This window comes from Anomaloglossus baeobatrachus, chromosome 12 (assembly GCF_048569485.1).
Source record: "Anomaloglossus baeobatrachus isolate aAnoBae1 chromosome 12, aAnoBae1.hap1, whole genome shotgun sequence".
Lineage (NCBI taxonomy): Eukaryota > Metazoa > Chordata > Amphibia > Anura > Aromobatidae > Anomaloglossus > Anomaloglossus baeobatrachus.
Window position 1 is genome coordinate 136025127 of NC_134364.1, and position 23047 is coordinate 136048173.

The following is a 23047-nucleotide window of genomic DNA, read 5'->3' on the forward strand; positions in this document are numbered from 1 at the left end:
GCTGGATGGCCAAAAAGTTGTTGGCTTCCGTGACACTGGGGCTTTCCTCACCATAGCCGATCCCCGAGTAATTCAACCACAAGCAATTCAAAAGGGACCAGGAATTGCCATTGAACTGGCAGGAGGTACCCAGAGATATATTCCAAGAGCGAGTGTGACCCTGGATTATGGCTTTGGGGCAAAACAATGTGTGGTCGGTGTGATGAGCGGCCTCCCTGCAGACGTTCTTCTAGGAAATGATGTGGGGAATCTTCATTGCCACTTTGTCGGTGCGGTAACCAGAAGTCAAGCCAAGAGAGCAGCCCATGTGGACGTGTACAACCCATCCATGGAACTGAGGCCACCAGAACTGCCATTACAGCCGGTGAGTGATTCTTCTTGTGGGGATAATATGAATGTTACTTGGGATAAAGTTCAGTTTAGACAAGAAGTAGAGACTGACCCCACCCTTGCTAGTTTTAGAACTCGGGCTGAAATAGGGCAGCTAGGGGAAAACGGAGAAAGAATTATCAGAGAAAATGGACTTCTGTATCGGGTTGCCAATGCCGACTCCCTAGATAAGCCCTGGACTTATAGCAAACAGCTGATTGTTCCTCAGAAGTACAGAATTCCCCTATTACACCTGGCTCATGACATTCCTACGGCTGGCCATCAAGGCAAAACCCGCACCGAGAGACGATTGACTCAAACTTTTTATTGGCCGGGGATTTCCCAAGCAGTGGCGCATTTCTGCCGAACTTGTGACATATGTCAGCGTAGAGGGCGACCCGGAGATCACCCAAAGGCACCCCTGCAACCGCTCCCTATAATAGAAGAACCCTTTCAAAGAGTAGCTGTTGATATCATTGGACCTCTGGCTAAACCAAGTAAATCTGGAAAGCAGTACATTCTCACTGTTGTGGACTACGCCACCCGATATCCAGAAGCCGTGGCCTTGTCAAGTATCTCTGCAGCCAAGGTGGCCGAGGCCTTGGTTATTATTTTTACCAGAGTAGGATTCCCCAGTGAGATCTTGTCGGACCAAGGCTCCCAGTTTATGTCAGAGTTGGTCCAGTGTCTGTGGCGCACCTGTGGAGTACGAGCGATCCGAACGACCCCGTATCATCCCCAAACAAATGGACTTTGTGAACGATTCAACGGCACTCTGAAGAATATGCTGAGGGCCTTCACGGACCGAGATTCAGACTGGGAGAAGTACCTACCCCATCTCTTGTTTGCCTATCGGGAAGTTCCCCAGCAGTCCACTGGGTTCTCCCCCTTTGAACTACTCTATGGAAGAAAGGTCCGAGGACCCTTAACCCTGCTCAAGGAATACTGGGAGGGGCAAGTTGAAGATACAGGAACCCCTGTTGTCCCTTATGTCCTAAAGCTGCGAGAAACCTTGGCCCAACTTGCTAGTTTTGCACAGAGTCATTTGCGTATGGCTCAAACCAGACAGAAGACATGGTATGACCGTAACGCACGCTATCGGGAGTTTGTAGAAGGACAACAAGTTTTAATGATTGTTCCCCATCGGCAGAATAAACTGCAGACCACATGGGAGGGTCCCTTCCGGGTTCTCAGAAAACTGAATGATACCAATTACCTTCTTGCTTTAGATGATCAGGGGCTAAGGCAAAAGACTGTCCATGTGAATATGATTAAGGAGTACCATGACCGGAACATTCCAATGATAGCAAGCTGTCGGTTGGCTTCAGAAGATGGTCAAGAGGATGAGGACTCTCTACCTGATCTCGTGGAAGCAGCGAGAGCCCCATCCACTGTGGAACAGGTTCCCCTGGGAGATTACCTGGACTCCTTACAGAAAATCCAGATGCTGGAAGTGCTTCAACAGAGACGGGCTGCTTTCTCATCCCAACCAGGTCGAACCACCGTCACCCAACATCATGTGGACACTCAGGGCATCCGTCCCATACAACTGGCTCCTTACCGGGTACCTGAATCAGTTCGAAACACCATGCAGCACGAACTGGAGGAGATGTTACAGCTTGGGGTAATCCAGGCCTCCCATAGCCCTTGGGCCTCCCCTGTGGTGTTAGTACCCAAGAAGGATGGGAGTACTCGATTTTGTGTGGACTATCGGCGACTAAACGACCATACCGTCAGCGATCCTTACCCAATGCCTCGTATTGACGAACTTCTAGACCGACTGGCTGGGTCCCGATATGTCACTACCTTGGATCTCAGTAAGGGATACTGGCAGATCCCTCTAACGGATGAAGGGAGAGAACGGTCCGCTTTTATAACCCCCTTTGGTCTGTATGAATTTCTAAGCATGCCTTTTGGAATGAAAAATGCCCCGGCCACCTTCCAGAGAATGGTGGATCAGATCCTCCGGGGATGTGATGACTTTGCTTGTGCCTACTTGGATGATATCGCCGTCTTCAGCCACACATGGGAGGAACATCTGAATCAAGTAGCCATTATTTTGGACCTGATTCTTGCAGCCGGCCTAACTATTCGACCCGATAAATGCCAATTGGGGATGGGGGAAGTCCAGTACCTAGGACATAGAGTGGGAGGAGGGAAGCTCCGACCTGAGCCTGCCAAAATCCAGGCTATTAGAGACTGGCCTGTACCCCAAACTAAGAAACAAGTTATGGCTTTTCTGGGCACTGCCAGTTATTACCGAAAATTTGTTTCTCATTTCAGTACTGTGGCCAAGCCTCTTACCGACCTGACCAAGAAAACAATGCCCCGGCTGGTGATCTGGACTCCAGCCTGTGATGAGGCTTTTAACCGGCTGAAGGATGCTTTGATCTGCGATCCTGTCCTGGCTGCTCCAGACTACAAGAGGAGATTCATTGTGCAAACGGATGCCTCTGCTTATGGACTGGGAGCTGTCCTCAGCCAGGTGAATGCAGCTGGGGACGAGCACCCCATCGCCTATCTCAGCCGGAAACTGCTGGACCGAGAAGTGGCCTATGCAACTGTTGAGAAGGAATGTCTGGCTGTAGTGTGGGCCCTTAAGAAACTACGGCCGTATCTGTATGGACGGGAATTCACTGTGGTTACTGATCACAATCCCCTCACCTGGCTGAACAGAGTCTCTGGGGACAATGGACGCTTACTGCGATGGAGCCTGGCTCTGCAGCCCTATAACTTTACCATACAATATAGAAGGGGCAGCCAACACCAAAATGCAGATGGACTGTCCAGGCAAGAGGAGCCTTGAGTCCTGTCAGCCATGCCTGCGTGTACTTAACCAGCGACCTGTAGAGGTCCCTAGTACGTACACAAGTTGGGAGGGGAAGGAATTGTCATGATGTATTTTACCTTCTCACTGTATTTGCTGTAATACTATGTCAGGATGTGATGTCACTTTCCTTTGGTTGTACTTACTGAACACTTTGAAATGTCTTGGGATGTAAGTAACCATACCTTCCCCCCATCTCCTGTGTCTCTGGGCCCATAATGCAATTATCTCTTGTCCACACAGCCAGGGGAACTTCTCATTGTTTCGTAAGCAGTGGATAACGCCAACTACACAAACCTGTAGACATCTCGGAGCCAACCTTCTAGAATCTTCTAGTGGGCCCAACCATTGCATAGACCCCTACCCTTGAGGGGCGGGCCCACGAGCTCAAACAATTCACTCCTGTTTCTAAATGCAGTTGGGAGTTGAGTTTTTGAAGAGGAAGGGAGCGAGATCTGAATCTGCGGACAGACCTCGCCGTCCAGTGGATTGTGTGGGATTTCTGGGACTCTGAAAAGGACTATTACGTTGTGATCTGGCACTTTGGATTATCGGGAGGTGCCCCCGAATCTGTTTTATTTGGACTTGTCGTGTGCTGTTCCTGTATTCCTGTTAGTAAACCTGTTGGATCATCCTCGGCCTGTTGTCTCTTTTTGCTCTGATGTACACCCCGTCACAAGCCGGCAACGGCCCGCGGATAGTATTCGGGACTATGCCTTGCGCCTACAAACCGCCCTCCGCACACTGAAGCGGTTAGACACCATTAACGATGCGGACAGCAACAAAATGTTAGTTGAGCAGTTTGTGCAGGGGATGAGGTCCTCGGAGGACCGCAAACAACTCCGGCTGTGGGCCCTAGAACACCCTGATGTGGACTTTGCCGTGTTAAAGGAACGGGCCATGAGACAGCCCCATGGCCAGCTGAGACGGCTCCCGTCGTGGTGGCCCCTGCCCTCCCAACACCTCCGGTACCTACAGCCCCAAGCGGAATGATGGAGGAACTGGCTGCCCAGGTCCGCCGCATGGATGGGGACCTCGCCAAGATCCTTGCCGCACTCCAGCCTCCGACCAGATCCCAGCCCCCGGGGAAGATGCAGCTCGCCGACAGCCCCGACGACGTCCCCTGGATGCAGCGGAGAAGGGCCAATGACTCACGGTATGGACCTCCGATTTCTTACAGGTGCAGCAAGCCCGGCCACTACTCCTGACGGTGTCCGTTAAACGAGCAACCCCTGGGGCCACGGGACAATCCTCAGGAGTAGAACCCAGTGGCCCCCCAGACTGGCAGGACCGGTACATCGGAGCCCAGCCCATCATCCCCCTGGCAGTGGACGGCATCCCGCTGATGGCTCTCCTGGACACTGGATCTCAGGTAACCACAATACCATACACACTGTATCAACGGTATTGGGGGAAGGACGAACTTGCCCCCCCAGATGGCAGCATGACACTGATTGCCGCTGATGGACTCCCATTGACCCAAGTGGGGTACAAACAAGTGGCCATGACTGTGGGACGAGCTGAACTGCAACACCAGGGGTTGATTGTGATAATGAATGAACCTAGCGATCATAACCCGAAAGTAGTGCTAGGGACTAATGTGATGGAGCACTGTATGAGTGAGGAGCTGACCCTACTGCAGCAGCTGGCCGCCACAGTGGCGGGGAGCCGACAGAGAGCTGTGTAGCGTGAGATCCGGGCCCTGATGTATCGCCAGCATGTGAACTCGACAGGAGGAGAGATTGGGGGAGTGAGAGTGATGGACGCGGCCCCTTTGATTGTGCCTCCCAGGAGTGAGATGATGATTTGGTGTAGGGCAGCGGTAGGGCCCCAAGGGCGAGACTACCCCACCATGATAGAGCCCATGCCCTCTGAACACTGGCCCACAGTAATGGCCGCCCGAGGGGTGGTAGACGTCAAGAAAGGGAGAGTGCCCGTAAGGGTGCGGAACTGTGGGGAGGAAGAGGTTAGGCTTCCCCGGTACGCTACCCTTGCCAAGTTGCTCACTCTAGATCCCCACACCATCCACGAGGCCATTCCCCCGATCTCACCGCCTACTGCCAGTTCTCACCCATCCTTGGGGGAGTTAGACGAGTGGTGCCGAGAGCTACACATAGGCACTGATGATACCCCTACACATCACAAAGAAGGGGTATACCGGGTGGTACAGGAGTATGAGCGAGTTTTTAGCAAACATCCTCTAGATTTTGGGCAGATTAAAGGGGTCCAACGCCACATCCCCACCAGTGAACACCCCCCTATTAAAGAGAGGTACAGGCCTATTCCCCCTGCACACTACCAATGCGCCAAAGACATGTTGAGGAACATGAAGGAGGCGGGGTTTATTAGGGACAGCTGTAGTCCCTGGGCTGTCCCATTGGTGCTGGTTCAGAAGAAGGATGGCACCATGCGGATGTGTGTGGATTACCGGAAGATTAACCAGTTAACGCATAAGGATGCTTACCCTCTACCCCGTATTGAAGAGTCCCTGGCCGCGCTGAGAACCGCTAACTACTTCTCTACCCTTGACCTCACCAGTGGGTACTGGCAGGTGGCCGTGGCGCCTGAAGACCGAGAGAAGACCGCCTTCGCCACTCCCATGGGACTCTGAGTTCAACAGCATGCCGTTCGGGCTGTGCAATGCCCCCGGAACCTTTGAATGGCTGATGGAATGCTGTCTGGGGCACCTAAATTTCGAGACCGTCCTGCTGTACTTAGATGATGTGATTGTGTACTCACAGACGTATGAAGCCCACCTGGAGCACCTAGCCGAGGTGTTTGCGTCCCTTGCCAAGTATGGGATGAAGTTGAAACCCTCAAAGTGTCATCTGCTGAAGCCCAGAGTGCAGTACCTTGGACATGTAGTGGGTGCGGAAGGTGTCGCCCTCGACCCCGAGAAGAGCACTGCCATCCAAAAAAACTGGCCGAGACCGACCACAGTGAGGGAAGTGAGGCAGTTCCTGGGCCTGGTGGGATATTACCGTCGCTTCATTAAGGGGTACACGAAAATGGCTGCCCCCATGCAAGACCTCCTCATGGGACAGACCAAGGGTGGTAGACCCCTAGGAGCCCCATTGGTATGGGAAGAAAAGCATGAAGAATCCTTCCGCCAGCTGAGAGCGACCCTGACCGGGGAGGAAATCCTAGTGTACCCCAACTACAGCCGCCCATTCATCCTCTACACCAGAGGTTCCCAACTCCAGTCCTCAAGGCACACCAACAGTGCATGTTTTCAGGATTTCCTTAGTATTGCACAGGTGATAATTTAATCACCTGCAAAGGTGCTGAATCCAACACCCATGCAATGCTAAAGAAATCCTGAAAACATGCACTGTTGGTGTGCCTTGAGGACTGGAGTTGGGAGCCTCTGCTCTACACCGATGCCAGCAATGTGGGCTTGGGGGCTGTTCTATCCCAGGTCCTAGACGGAATGGAGAAGGTGATTGCTTATCCTAGCCGAAAACTCCGACCGACTGAAAGGAATCCTGAGAACTACAGCTCTTTCAAGCTTGAGCTCTTAGCATTGGTGTGGGCTATCACCGAGCGGTTCCGCCATTACCTGGCAGCAGCCAAGTTCACTGCTTACACGGACAATAACCCGCTAACCCATCTAGATACAGCCAAGCTGGGCGCGTTGCAGCAGTGGTGGGTGGCCAGGTTAGCCAACTATGATTTCACCATCAAGTACCGGGCCGGCTGTACCAACGTTAATGCCGATGCACTCTCCCAGATGCCCCACCTGTCGGAAGAGGGGCCAGAGGATGACGACCTCGAAGAGATCGAGTTGCCTGCGTTTCACCGGCCGCTAACCGAGAAGGTGCATGTCCATCAACAACGGGTGAACCTAGACCCGCTGCCCAGTCAGGAGTGGCAAGAAGCTCAGGACCAGGCACTTGCTGTCCGCTTGGTCAAGACCCTGGTGGAACAGGGTTCTGCTGGGATAGACCCTGCTGCCCCTGCTGAAGCCCAACGTCTGTGGCGAGAACGGACCCGGCTGTACCTGCACCAGGGGAAGTTGTATCGTGAGCTGATTAACCCGAAGACCCACGAGCAGGTTCGCCAGCTAGTGATTCCCCAGACTAACGTACCCACCGTCTTGCAAGCATACCATGATGGTGCTGGGCACTTCGGGTGGAAGAAGCTGGAGATGTTGTTGAGAGAGCAGTTCTATTAGAGTGGAATGCGGGAATCTGTGGAGGCCTGGTGCCGAGAATGCGGCCCCTGCGCATTGAGGAGGAAGGACGAGGCCAGCCAGAAGGCACCCCTACACCCGATCATTACGCATCAACCGCTGGAGCTGGTTGCCCTCGACCATGTGAAGCTCACCCCCAGCTGAAGTGGGTACACCTACGCTCTGACCATCGTAGACCACTATTCAAAGTTCATGGTGGTTGTCCCAGTTAAGGACCTAACCGGCCGTACCGCCGCTAGAGCGTTCCAGGCTTATTTCTGTCGACAGCATGGGTAGCCCGAGAGGGTGCTTACCGACCAGGGTCCGGCCTTTGAAGCAGAGGTATTCCAGGAATTCTGCCAGTTGTACGGCTGCAAGAAAATCCGGGCCACGCCTTACCATGCCCAAACCAATGGCATGTGTGAAAAGATGAACCACTTGGTCCTGGGCCTCCTCAAGACGTTATCGCTGGAAGAGCGGAACCTGTGGCCGGAGAAGCTACCTGACCTGGTCGATATGTATAACAACATCCCTTCCAGCTCTATGAAATGCACTCCAGCATACCTGATGAGGGCTCGCCCCGGCAGGCTACCAGTGGACTTAGAAATGGGGTTGGAAGCCCCAGAAGCACTCCCTTCGACAGCCGGATGGGACATTCGGCGGAGAGCACAGTACCGACAGGTCCAGGAATATGTTGAAATATGTAGTGCTGAAGCGAAAAAGAAGGATCCACAAGCTGGATGATCAATGGGAAAAGACCCCGCATGTGGTACAGCCCACCAGATGGGAGAATGGGAAGGCCTATCAGATCAGCCGTGACCAGGGGAAGACTTTGGCCACGGTTTCCCGGGACCATCTAAAGAGATGCCCACCACCATTGAGGGTAGCAGCTGAAGCTCCGGTTCCCAGGCCGGCGGAGGAGAAAGAAAAAGAGGTAATCCATACCGTGATGGGTGATTTCCCGGTAGACTGGCCTACGCAGAACGGCGCGGTGATTCTTCCAGTGATACTGTTCCCACAACCCGTGGATGAGGAAGTGATGGAAGTGATCGACCATGAGCCAGTGCCCAGGGATGTACCTGTACCCAGCTCCCCTACGCCTCCGCCTTCCCCACACGATAGCAGGGAGGAGGAACTAGTTGTTCCTTCTGCCCCACTGCCTGCCACCACTGACACTGGGCCCCGAAGGTCCACACGTCCCAACCTAGGTAGACCCCCACTTAGGTACAGGGAAACTACTCTTTAAGGGGGGGCTTGCTGTGTTGAGTGTATAGATAAAAGTTTGAATGATAAGATTGAATCAACCGAAGAAGTTATCTGATTGGAACCGTGATTGAACCGGCCGATGCTGGCAACTAGTCCCAGTAGGGACTTTCTGCAACCGTTGCGTAAGGAACTTCTTACGGACAAGCCCGAGAACTTCCAGTGCAACCACAAACTTGTGGATTGTAAATAATTGTTGGCTTAAACCGTTAACGCCTCCGGAGAGGCAGATTAGAGGAAGGGCCCACAGTGGAGTAGGCTGGGGCCCGGCCACCACCGGAACCGGTGGCGATCCTCCGGGGGTTCAGGGGTCCCCATGGACGCGGGTCCCCTGAAAGAGACTGTACCCGCTCGGGCAACTTGGTTCTGGGCTGGGGTCAAGGGGTGCTGCCCACTTCTTAGGGGCAGCATCAGGGCCAGGTTGTTTGGGTGGGAGAAGAGCGGAAGCCGTACCGTTTAATAAACATATACCATTTTGCAACGTTTAAGTATGTGCCTCCCGTAAGGGAAGTTTTATAAAAATGTTTGTGATTTTTACATGTTTTTACCGTTTTCTATCTTTTGCAGTTAACAAAAATAAAACCGGTGATAGATGGGCAGCCCGCGGACGGTCCTCATTTTACTAAGGGGGATTGTGGCGCTCTGGACAAGCCAGGACGTCACAGGTACTGCAACAACACACCCCACACCCCGGCTAGGCACATCAAGGTCAGACAAAAATCCTTGTTGCCTCCCTCCAGGGGCTGATGTCCACACCAGGGGGTGGAGCCAGGCGGTTGGCCCCACCCGCCGAGGAGTTCACAGTCCTGGAGGCGGGAAAAGGGAGTCAGAGTAGGAGAGTAGAAGAGGAGTTCAGTTGGAGAGTTGAGGAGTAAAGTGGTAGTGGAGCAGACTGACCGTGTCCGGGTGCGTGGCCCGGGCACATACAGCAAGGTTGGCAGACGGTGGTGACCGTCTGCAGGAGGGGCTGATTGACGTGAACCGTAAGGACCGGGGACGGGCGGTGGCCCGCCGGTACCGGATCGGTGAGCGAAGAGAAGCCAGCACCATTCGGCAGGGCCTACGAACACCAACCAGGCTTGGAGTCGCCGTAAAACCGGTCAAATCTGTTAGCGAAGGGAACCTCCGGGGTTTCCCAGCAGTCAAGACCCGATTGAAGGCAACCGCTCAAACCATGAAGGGAAATACAGTCACCGCCAAGGCTACAGTTCCCAGGGCCAGAGCCTGCGGGCAAAAGGGGCTCCCTCAGCCTCCATCCAAGCTGGGGAGCGGGTTAACGGTGGGAAGCCACCAGAACCGAGAGCATAACACAGGTGCAGGGAAAGGCAGTCACAGCCAACCTACCGGGAGAAGAACCACCGCGGCTGTCTGTGGGACCCGTCCATCCAGCCGTTTGTTTTACCGGAGACTTTGCATTCATCATTGGCTGAGTGAGTACAACTGTGCCGTGCGGCACCGCGCTGCCCCCGCGACCCTGCACCTCACCAGGCCCCGTAACCCACCTGCCATTCCTCCCTCACCGGGCCCCGGGACAACCAACCCCCCTACCCACGGAGGGGAAAAACAACATCCAAGCTGCTCCCTGTCATCGCTCCCGGGATCCCCGTCCAGAGCAGCGGTGGTGTCACAACCTCACCACAACCGTGGGTGGCGTCACGAACAATATCCCTAAACCAAAACACCCCTTTCACTCACGGGCGAGAAGCGCCGCTCGAGTCCCCGGGATCCGGCCCACCGCTCGAGCCACCGACCGAGCGAGCAGCAGTAGCAGCCGGACCCGAGCAGTGGGTGAGCGCAGCATCCCCTCCCCGCCCGCGACATACATATACCCTCTTTCACTTGTAAGGCGCCATGGAATAAATGGCGCTATAATAATAAATAATAATAATATATACATCACAGGAGGGGCTGGGGGCATATATACATCACAGGAGGGGCTGGGGGCATATATACATCACAGGAGGGGCTGGGGGCATATATACATCACAGGAAGATCTGGGGGTATATACACGTCATAGGAGTGGCTAGAGGCATATACACATCACAGGGCTCGGATATCACTGGGGGGCACAGACAGTACTACCGGGCATGGACAGCACTGGTGGCGGCATGGACAGCACTAGAGGGGCATGAACAGGACTGGGGGACACGGACAGAACTAAGGGGGCACAGACATCACCAAGGGGGCACAGATAGCATTGAGAGGTGGGACACAGAACTGGGAGGGGGCGCACATAGCACTGGTGGGCGTTCACAGTACTAGGGGGTACACAGCACTGGATGGAGGGCTCACAACGGCAAGAGGCAGGAGGCTCACAGCAGTGCAGGAGGCTCACAGCACCGCAGGAGGCTCACAGCACCGCGGGAGGCTCACATCACCGTGGGAGGCAGGAGGCTCACAGCACCGCGGGAGGCAGGAGGCTCACAGCACCGCGGGAGGCAGGAGACTTACTGTAGAGTGGGAGGCAGGAGGCTCAGTGCACTGCGGGAGGTGGGAGGCTCAGTGCACTGCAGGAAGCGGGAGGCTCACAGCACCGTGGGAGGCGGGAGGCTCACAGCACCGCGGGAGGCAGGAGGCTCACTTCACTGCGGGAGGCAGGAGACTTACTGCTGAGTGGGAGGCAGGAGGCTCAGTGCACTACGGGAGGCAGGAGGCTCAGTGCACTGCGGGAGGCTCACAGCACCGTGGGAGGCGGGAGGCTCACTTCACTGCGGGAGGCAGGAGACTTACTGCAGATTGGGAGGCAGGAGGCTCAGTGCACTACAGGAGGCGGGAGGCTCACAGCACCGCGGGAGGCTCACAGAACCACGGGAGGCGGGAGGCTCACAGCACCGTGGGAGGCAGGAGGCTCACAGCACCGTGGGAGGCGGGAGGCTCAGAGCACTGCGGGAGATGGGAGGCTCACTTCACTGCGGGAGGCAGGAGACTTACTGCAGAGTGGGAGGCAGGAGGCTCAGTGCACTGCGGGAGGCAGGAGGCTCACAGCACCGTGGGAGGCGGGAGGCTCACAGCACCGCGGGAGGCTCACAGCACCGCGGGAGGCAGGGGGCTCACTTCACTGCGGGAGGCAGGAGACTTACTGCAGAGTGGGAGGCAGGAGGCTCAGTGCACTGCGGGTTGCAGGGGGTCACAGCACCGTGGGAGGCAGGAGGCTCACTTCACTACGGGAGGCAGAAGACTTACTGCAGAACTGGTGGCAGGAGGCTCAGTGCACCGCGGGAGGCAGGAGGCTCACAGCAGTGGGAGGCATCTACAAAAGGGAGGCCGGTAAACCTGATGCTTCCTCTTCTTCTGTGGGACGGGAGGGCATCTCACGCTTACCCCGACCACAAGGTATGCCCTCAGTAGGGAGGGGCACATATACATCACAGGAGGGGCTGGGGGCATATATACATCACAGGAAGATCTGGGGGTATATACACATCATAGGAGTGGCTGGAGGCATATTTACATCACAGGACTCGGATATCACTGGGGGGCACAGACAGTACTGCTGGGCATGGAGCTCACAGCACCGCGGGAGGCGGGAGGCTCACAGCACCACGGGAGGCGGGAGGCTCACAGCACCGTGGGAGGCTCACAGCACCGCGGGAGGCGGGATGCTCACTTCACTGAGGGAGGTGGGAGACTTACTGCAGAGTGGGAGGCAGGAGGCTCAGTGCACTGCGGGAGGCAGGAGGCTCACAGCACAGTGGGAGGCAGGAGGCTCACTTCACTACGGGACGCAGAAGACTTACTTCAGAGCTAGAGGCAGGAGGCTCAGTGCACCGCGGGAGGCAGGAGGCTCACAGCAGTGGGAGGCATCTACAAAAGGGAGGCCGGTAAACCTGATGCTTTCTCTTCTTCTGTGGGACGGGAGGACATCTCACGCTTATCCCGACCACAAGGTATGTCCTCAGCAGGCTGGCACAGGCCATCAGGCTGAGGACATAATGGTATCTGTACTACACATGGTGATTTAAAAGGCCAGCAGCTGACAAGACCGCAGCTGCCGCCCGAGTATTGCAGTCCCTGGGAATGTGCCCAGGGGCCACATAAAAAGTCATCAGGGGCCACATACGGCCTGCGGGCTGGAGTTCCCTCACCCATGGGCTAAGGGTTAAAGCTAAACTACGTCACCTAAGGCTACTTTCACACATCCGGTTTGAGCACTGCGGCTCAATCCGGCTGTGAAAACTATGCAACGGATGCGGCGAAAACACCGCATCCTTTGCATAAGTTTTTACATGCGGCCCGTCCGTTTTTTTCCGGTTGCGGCATGCTACGAGCATGCGCAGTGGAAAAAACCGCATGCGGCGAGCGGATGCAGTTTTTTCCGCATCGCGCCGCATCCGGCCTCCATAGGTATGCATTGAAAAATGCGCCGCAGCGGCCGGATGCGGCGCGATGCGGTGTTTTTTGCCGGAGCAAAAAACGTTGCAGGGAACGTTCGATCCGGCCGCCGCATCGGCTAAATCTGCCGCATGCGGCAAAAACCGGACCGAACGCAAGCCCCTGCGGCACAATACGGCACTAATGTAAGTCTATGCAAAAAAAAACGCAACCGGCGTTACAAAAGCCGGTTGCGGTTTTTCTGCAGAACGCCGTATTGTGCCGCAGAGCAAAAATCCGGATGTGTGAAAATAGCCTAAGTCAAGGCCATACACAGAAATCATGGAGTCCCATAGCTAACGCCCTATCTACCACCTCCACCCCTGCTTCACAAAAAATATCATTCAAAAACGTAGTCGGGGGTTATGGTGCATAGCCATAGTTGCTAGATAGCATACTCTCCAACTTTTAATGACAAGGAAAGGGACAGTGTTATTGTTATTCCCACCCACTTCAATACCCCTTTCATGGCTCTTTTAAAGCATGATACCCTCCAAAATGTCCACCTCCCCACCTAATATCTTACTTCCATAGTGGATTCTCCCACAGTAACCCCCACATGTCAAGTATGTTGCCCCAATAATGAATTCCCTAAAACAGTTTGCAGCAGAATATCCCTCACATTCACAGTATGATGCTGCCAAAGTTCACTACAACACTGGTTTATTTTTCCCTATCCTGGTTTGTCTCCTTCCTGGTATATATGTCCTCCTCATGGTATATATGTCAACTTCTTGTGCCCCTCCTGGTATATATGTTCCCTTCCTGGGCTCATCCTGCTATATACTGTGCCGTGCCCCGTGGCAGCCGGGCTGCTCGGATCCGGCTGGTCCGTGGCTCGAGGGGTACCAGATTCGGGGGCACCATCGACCAGTTTTAAGTGAAAAATAAAAATAAAATAAAAGTCCGACTACGCCACTCGCAGTTTGCGGCCAGAGATGATAGGGCCGCCGCTGCAGGTTCCCACTGGGGACAATGAATAGGGGCAGCGTGGATGGTGAGCCCGCCGCGAGCAGGGCGTTTACCCCAGGGGTAGGTGAAGGGTCAACGTGGAGGGGCAGCGCAATGAAGCCGTCCAGACAGAGAGTGCAGTTTGGTGGATTTTACTCACTGGATTTACGCCCTGGGGACATACTGGATCACATATACCAGAGTGAACTTTCCACCTGTGCACTATGGTATATGTGGGTCCTCCCTGGCATGGAGAACTTGGAAGTCCTCCTGGCATCTGGGTCCTGCCGCAGGCAGCTTGGACTATTTAAGGGAATATGTCCCGGTCCCCTCTTTGCTGCTGATGCCTCGGACGTTAGTGGTGGCAGAGGAGTCCTGGAAACCCACCCGCCTTTCAGAGTTAACAGATGGCTTGAAGTCCTGGTCTGTTCTAGGATCTGCAACCCGTGCATGCAAAGTACTATGAGCCCTGGATGTCCACCCCACAGGATCCCTCTGTCCTTGGAGCTTGCTCTCTCGCTCTCCAGCTACTTTCCTCCTCTTTGTGGCTGTTCTTTCTACTAAGCTCTTCGCAGTGTCTTTACTACCACTCCGCCAGCTTTCTTACTCCTCACTTTCCTATCTGTTTCCTTCCACTTTCTCTGTGTCTCAAGTGTTTCTGGTCTGTCTTGACACCTTTCTTACAACTCCTCTCACTTCTCTCCTCAACTCTCCTCTTTCACTGTCCACTGCAGATTACCCACTAAGGGGGGTCTCCCACCCTGGTTGTGAGTTTATATGACCTGGTGTGCCAGTGTGTGTAATGACATGTAGGACCCAGGCTCTTACCTTGTTGTTACCTTATTTTTGTGACACCTGGTACTGCAGGAGCATCACATTCCCCCTTGGTTAAATCCAGCACGTCCGCGGGCTGTAATTCAAACAGGTCATACTGCAGTTTTTACATGCAAATTTTTTTCAAACATTTCAACATTTCAAAACAATTCTTCCCTTGCGGGAGGCACATTTCCTTTAACGTTGCAACCTGGTTTCACCTTCTTTACCACCCGCCATCCAGAGTCTCTGGCACCACTACTTAGTGGTTTCCCACCCAAAGTCCCTGGTGTCCTTTTGTTCCTGGATAAGAAAGTGGTAAAGTCCTGGGAGAGTGTCACCGATTCCTGTGGTGATGGGGTCGTCCTGGCCTGCCCCTCCACGGACCCTTCCTGAGCCTGCCACCCTCCTGGAAACAGTCCTGTACAGCAGGTTGCAGGTTTAAGCAGGCTTAGCACACAATAGTGTTACATTGAACGTTTGTGTCACTTCCAGTCCTGCGACTTTGGTCCATGTTTACTGGTTAACTTTTTCAAGGCATTTCAAAGTTCAATGCATTTGGCAAAATTATCAATACATTCAAGCCATTAAAACATTTAAGGCATCAAACATTTTTACTGTAACTTTTGTTAACTGGGGTGACTGAAAAACTGAAACAGGTTGGCAGTCTCTGTGTAACTGGGCACATTTACCTTATTGTGGGGTTGCTGAAGGGTGTGCAGGGCTGGATTCTTCTTCAACTACCCGATCTGGTCGCAGCTCCACATGGTGCCTGGTAGAGGACACCACGTCGCCCACTTTCAGGTCCCGTCCAGGGTGACCCCTGGGCAGGTGGGCCCTCACGTCCCGTCGGGACACAAACACGCCCACACTGAGGCCCGGTTCAGAGATAAAACCCCAGCCTTTATTTAGCTGGAACCGGTCCACTACCCCCAGGTAGCGGGCTCCACGGGGTCCCCAAGTGGCTAGCCGGAGGTTCTGCTTTGCTTGCAGGTCCTGAACCTCCATTTGGGCCCTCCGGGTCTTCCTTTCCTCCCGCTCCTGTGACAATTTTAAGGCCATGGCCTGGCCCACCTCCCCAGCCTCCAGTGACGGGGCAGCACCCAAGCTGGCTGCCTGGACAATCTGAGGCAAGGAACAGGTCGGGATCCCGGGCAGATAACAGAGAGTAGTAGATAGGGATGTCAAACCGCGCCACTGACTCAGCCGATCCAGGAGATTATGGATTAATGTTGCTTTTATTCATTACACAGATCAAGTCAACACGTTTCGGGAGGCACAGCTCCCTTCATCAGGACAGACTGACAAGCAAAACAAATCTGCTGTACAAGGATTCCTTCCAGCAATATATACCTCACTGATGACGTCATGATCCACCCCCTTCTGAAAAAATCGGCGGGAATCCATACATTGAAAAAAATGTCATCATCTATTACATTCAACCTTACTTATAGTAAATCAATTCACCATTGTTCGATCTGTCCTGACGACTAAGATGTATGAATTTAAAATGGAATAAAAAGAAAATTAAAAAATGTGTTTGTGCACAAACTATATGCGTACCTCTCTTTTATATATAGTATCAAAATTATTGTAGGGAAACTATGCAAGTGTGCAACTACTAGACCATCACAACTTTGCCTAGAACGTCTTTAGGAAAGTGTCAATTGATCCAAGCGGCTGGGTTGTGATCGTAAATTCAGCCAGCGCCATCCTAGAAGTGATAGTCGGGATGTGTTAAAAACATGGATTGTTACCAAGTGTACTAAGTGAAAAAACCGTGAACTAATATTGAAAGGAAGCGTGTCTAAAAGGATTAATTATCCAGTGAGTAAAAAAGTACATGATATTAAAAAGAATGAAAAAGGAAAAAGAAAGAAAGAAAATCAATTTTATCCCTAAAGGAACAATGTCATTCTTTGGACCAAAAACTGAATAGACCCTGAGCTTAGTGGAGGGGGTTTGTGCCAACACAAGGCGCTATAGTTCCTTGCGTGTCAGTAAAGGGAGGAAACTGAATGTATGTCTATATAATTGTTAGTTCCCCCGAACGACAAGCTAGTACCGATCATTCTATGGGAAAACAATTAATGTTATTTTAGTCAAGATTCCCCATCATCATACCATTTCTTTAGGAATGATAATTTGAGAACCAGTATAATAGTAGGTTGTACCCGGTCAAAGGCGTGGGAAAAAATCCAGACGTCTGCTTAGTAAAGATATGGAGCTGGTATAAGAATGAACTATGCCGTGAGGGTGAATAGAGTTCAAACCCGTGGGAACAAATCGAGTGCGCATGTCAAGGAGATCTCTCTCGAGGAAAGTGTTTGTATAGAGCTATGTGTAGTGTATAGTGTGTCTCTAGGACAATGCAAATGTTTTGTCTCTAACAATTATTAATAAATATATGTATAAATATAATTCTAAAAACCATGTGGCTATGACCTGATCACATTATTGTTATAACAGTTTAGAATAAAACAATCTAGAGTAACTAACTAAAACCTATAGAAATATAGAATTGTAGATGTCCTCTCTAACGATAAAAAATATATATAAAATAATAAACATCATAATAATATTACATAAAAGGTTACGTTAAAAACATACAGAGGAGTAGTCCATGATGTTCCCTAGTCAGGGATAATACGTTGCTCGTTAGACGGCGTCCATATAAATCAATATTATTATTGGGGATATTATGGTCATTTCTTTACAACACAGGCACAAACACAACATGAGGACTACTTTAGGAGACAATAGCGGTCTAATAGAACAGATCCGTTACTTCATTGAGCCCAAAGGGTTTAAGTGTGTTAAGTTTATAGATCCAATAGGTCTCTTTCCTTTTTAGAGCATCAATGCGATTATGTGAGAAAGGAGGTATTTGTTCGATCGGGGTAATTCTGATCTTTGAATTCCCATTATGATCCATAGTGATGTGTCTCGACAAACCATGTAACATGAATCCTATTTTAATGTTGTGTCTATGCGAGTTTAACCTATTATGTAGGGCCTGTGTTGTTCTCCCAATATATTGTCTATCGCATTCACATTCAATCAAATATATGACATAATCTGATTGACAGTTTAAACGTGATTTAATGGAAAAAACTTCCCCCCCCCGTTTTTGAGCAAAAATTGACCCTTTTATGTTGAATTGACCTGCAACATAGACAGTTCTTAGAGAAACATTTAAAAGATCCCTTAATGTTATCCATGGCTTCCATGGGTTTATTTTCCCTGAGCTGGCTAGGAGCTAACTGATTTTTTAATGTGGAGGCCCTCCGATAAGTGATCCCAGGAACCTCTGGGATAACCTTCTTCAGAAAGGGGTCATTCCGAAGAATACCCCAGTGTTTGCGGATAATACTCTTGATTATATCCCCATCATTGCTATAAGTCATCACAAAATTGGACGAAAAACTCACACTCATGTCCTTGACATTGTGATTGTTTGACCTTACTAGATCTGTCTGTGTAAGTTTTTTGTTGACATGATATGCTTTCTTGATTAATGAGACGGGATAGTCTTTCTCCAAAAACCTTTCTCTCAGGATATTTGCTTGTAGCTCAAAGTCCCTATCTAATGAACAATTCTTTCGGATTCTTTGGAACTGATTCTTTGGGATATTTTGTAACCATTTATTGTAATGGTTACTGGTAAAATGAATGTAGCCATTACTATCTACTATTTTAAAAAATGTTTTCGTATGGATTACTCCTTCAGTGTGTGAGATGGTAAGGTCTAGGAAATCAATATTGTCCTTGTTCATAATGGGGGAGAAATTAAGACCCCAATTGTTGTTGCATATTTGTCCCAAGAATTCATTCACATTATCCTCTGAATTGTCCCAGATCAGGAACAGGTCGTCGATATACCTTTTATAAACAATCACATGCTTGAATAATACCGACCCAAAAATGTATAATGACTCAAACATACCCATGAACAGATTTGCGTACGTAGGTGCGACCTTAGACCCCATCGCAGTCCCGCAGCATTGATGATATAGTGTATTTTGGAAAGTGAAATAGTTATTAAATAGTATAAACCTCATTCCTTCAAGGAGGAAGTTTTTTTGCCCTTCAGGCAAACGTTCATCCACTGATAAAAATTGCTTAAAGCACTCTAATCCTAGTTGGTGGGAGATGTTGGTGTACAGGGCTGAGATATCAAGGGTTACAAAAACAAACGTGTCTTTCCACTCAATATTCTAGTAGTAGTTGGAGGAGTAGACCTAAAGTAACCAACTTTCTGACACCAAGAACAGGAAAGAGAAAAAGCACTACAGAGGATCCATGGCTGGAATTAGGGTCAAACAAAAAAGAGAGAAGAGATCTATTACAAGAGACATTAATTTAGGTATTTTTAATCTATCAGATTACCCCCTATCCAAAGGGGATCTTAAAATTCTCAGGAAAGGCCTGTCTTTCTGTCCTGCTACCAGTGCTAATGACTTCGAGTTGTACTTGGACTTTCAGAAATTTGTGAGAAAGCTCACTTTAACCAGACATTTTGAGATACACAAAACCCATCCCAATACATACATAGAGATCCCTGATAGTTTTTATCATACGGATTTAAAATCAAAATCCAACTTTTATCCTATACGGAGTAAGGGTCACCATCTAGAAACCTTTAGTGATTTAGTTTTGGAAGAATTTAAGAAACTCTCAAGCTATAGGAATTCAGTAAAAGACTAATTTAAATATGGATGAGAGAAGAGCTTTACTCTCATTAAGAAATAACCCTGACCTAGTAATCAGATGTGCTGACAAAGGAGGTGGGATCGTATTACAAAATAAAAAGACTTACATACAGGAGGCTCTTAGGAACCTGTCTAACCCTCTCCATTATGAGACTGTGGATATGGCCAATTATAACCAGGCTATCCTTGATTACCATGTACTAGTTAATAAAGCGGTCATAGAAGGAATATTAAACAAGGATGAGACTAAGTTTCTCAGTATTAAAAACCCTAAACTAGCCTTTTATTATCACCTACCGAAGATCCATAAGGATCTTGAGAATCCCCCTGGGAGACCTATTATTTCAGGTATTGATTCCTTGACTGCGAATCTAGCAGCTTACATTGACCGTATTATGAGAAGACATGTCACCAATCTGAGAAGCTATCTCCGTGACTCCACAGAGCTTATCAATATAATTAAGAATATTGAGTGGAAAGACACGTTTGTTTTTGTAACCCTTGATATCTCAGCCCTGTACACCAACATCTCCCACCAACTAGGATTAGAGTGCTTTAAGCAATTTTTATCAGTGGATGAACGTTTGCCTGAAGGGCAAAAAAACTTCCTCCTTGAAGGAATGAGGTTTATACTATTTAATAACTATTTCACTTTCCAAAATACACTATATCATCAATGCTGCGGGACTGCGATGGGGTCTAAGGTCGCACCTACGTACGCAAATCTGTTCATGGGTATGTTTGAGTCATTATACATTTTTGGGTCGGTATTATTCAAGCATGTGATTGTTTATAAAAGGTATATCGACGACCTGTTCCTGATCTGGGACAATTCAGAGGATAATGTGAATGAATTCTTGGGACAAATATGCAACAACAATTGGGGTCTTAATTTCTCCCCCATTATGAACAAGGACAATATTGATTTCCTAGACCTTACCATCTCACACACTGAAGGAGTAATCCATACGAAAACATTTTTTAAAAAAGTAGATAGTAATGGCTACATTCATTTTACCAGTAACCATTACAATAAATGGTTACAAAATATCCCAAAGAATCAGTTCCAAAGAATCCGAAAGAATTGTTCATTAGATAGGGACTTTGAGCTACAAGCCAATATCCTGAGAGAAAGGTTTTTGGAGAAAGACTATCCCGTCTCATTAATCAAGAAAGCATATCATGTCAACAAAAAACTTACACAGACAGATCTAGTAAGGTCAAACAATCACAATGTCAAGGACATGAGTGTGAGTTTTTCGTCCAATTTTGTGATGACTTATAGCAATGATGGGGATATAATCAAGAGTATTATCCGCAAACACTGGGGTATTCTTCGGAATGACCCCTTTCTGAAGAAGGTTATCCCAGAGGTTCCTGGGATCACTTATCGGAGGGCCTCCACATTAAAAAATCAGTTAGCTCCTAGCCAGCTCAGGGAAAATAAACCCATGGAAGCCATGGATAACATTAAGGGATCTTTTAAATGTTTCTCTAAGAACTGTCTATGTTGCAGGTCAATTCAACATAAAAGGGTCAATTTTTGCTCAAAAACGGGGGGGGGAAGTTTTTTCCATTAAATCACGTTTAAACTGTCAATCAGATTATGTCATATATTTGATTGAATGTGAATGCGATAGACAATATATTGGGAGAACAACACAGGCCCTACATAATAGGTTAAACTCGCATAGACACAACATTAAAATAGGATTCATGTTACATGGTTTGTCGAGACACATCACTATGGATCATAATGGGAATTCAAAGATCAGAATTACCCCGATCGAACAAATACCTCCTTTCTCACATAATCGCATTGATGCTCTAAAAAGGAAAGAGACCTATTGGATCTATAAACTTAACACACTTAAACCCTTTGGGCTCAATGAAGTAACGGATCTGTTCTATTAGACCGCTATTGTCTCCTAAAGTAGTCCTCATGTTGTGTTTGTGCCTGTGTTGTAAAGAAATGACCATAATATCCCCAATAATAATATTGATTTATATGGACGCCGTCTAACGAGCAACGTATTATCCCTGACTAGGGAACATCATGGACTACTCCTCTGTATGTTTTTAACGTAACCTTTTATGTAATATTATTATGATGTTTATTATTTTATATATATTTTTTATCGTTAGAGAGGACATCTACAATTCTATATTTCTATAGGTTTTAGTTAGTTACTCTAGATTGTTTTATTCTAAACTGTTATAACAATAATGTGATCAGGTCATAGCCACATGGTTTTTAGAATTATATTTATACATATATTTATTAATAATTGTTAGAGACAAAACATTTGCATTGTCCTAGAGACACACTATACACTACACATAGCTCTATACAAACACTTTCCTCGAGAGAGATCTCCTTGACATGCGCACTCGATTTGTTCCCACGGGTTTGAACTCTATTCACCCTCACGGCATAGTTCATTCTTATACCAGCTCCATATCTTTACTAAGCAGACGTCTGGATTTTTTCCCACGCCTTTGACCGGGTACAACCTACTATTATACTGGTTCTCAAATTATCATTCCTAAAGAAATGGTATGATGATGGGGAATCTTGACTAAAATAACATTAATTGTTTTCCCATAGAATGATCGGTACTAGCTTGTCGTTCGGGGGAACTAACAATTATATAGACATACATTCAGTTTCCTCCCTTTACTGACACGCAAGGAACTATAGCGCCTTGTGTTGGCACAAACCCCCTCCACTAAGCTCAGGGTCTATTCAGTTTTTGGTCCAAAGAATGACATTGTTCCTTTAGGGATAAAATTGATTTTCTTTCTTTCTTTTTCCTTTTTCATTCTTTTTAATATCATGTACTTTTTTACTCACTGGATAATTAATCCTTTTAGACACGCTTCCTTTCAATATTAGTTCACGGTTTTTTCACTTAGTACACTTGGTAACAATCCATGTTTTTAACACATCCCGACTATCACTTCTAGGATGGCGCTGGCTGAATTTACGATCACAACCCAGCCGCTTGGATCAATTGACACTTTCCTAAAGACGTTCTAGGCAAAGTTGTGATGGTCTAGTTGCACACTTGCATAGTTTCCCTACAATAATTTTGATACTATATATAAAAGAGAGGTACGCATATAGTTTGTGCACAAACACATTTTTTAATTTTCTTTTTATTCCATTTTAAATTCATACATCTTAGTCGTCAGGACAGATCGAACAATGGTGAATTGATTTACTATAAGTAAGGTTGAATGTAATAGATGATGACATTTTTTTCAATGTATGGATTCCCGCCGATTTTTTCAGAAGGGGGTGGATCATGACGTCATCAGTGAGGTATATATTGCTGGAAGGAATCCTTGTACAGCAGATTTGTTTTGCTTGTCAGTCTGTCCTGATGAAGGGAGCTGTGCCTCCCGAAACGCGTTGACTTGATCTGTGTAATGAATAAAAGCAACATTAATCCATAATCTCCTGGATCGGCTGAGTCAGTGGCGCGGTTTGACATCCCTATCTACTACTCTCTGTTATCTGCCATTTTGGGTCCGCTGCCGTGGCTTGGATTTCTTAACATGCTGTT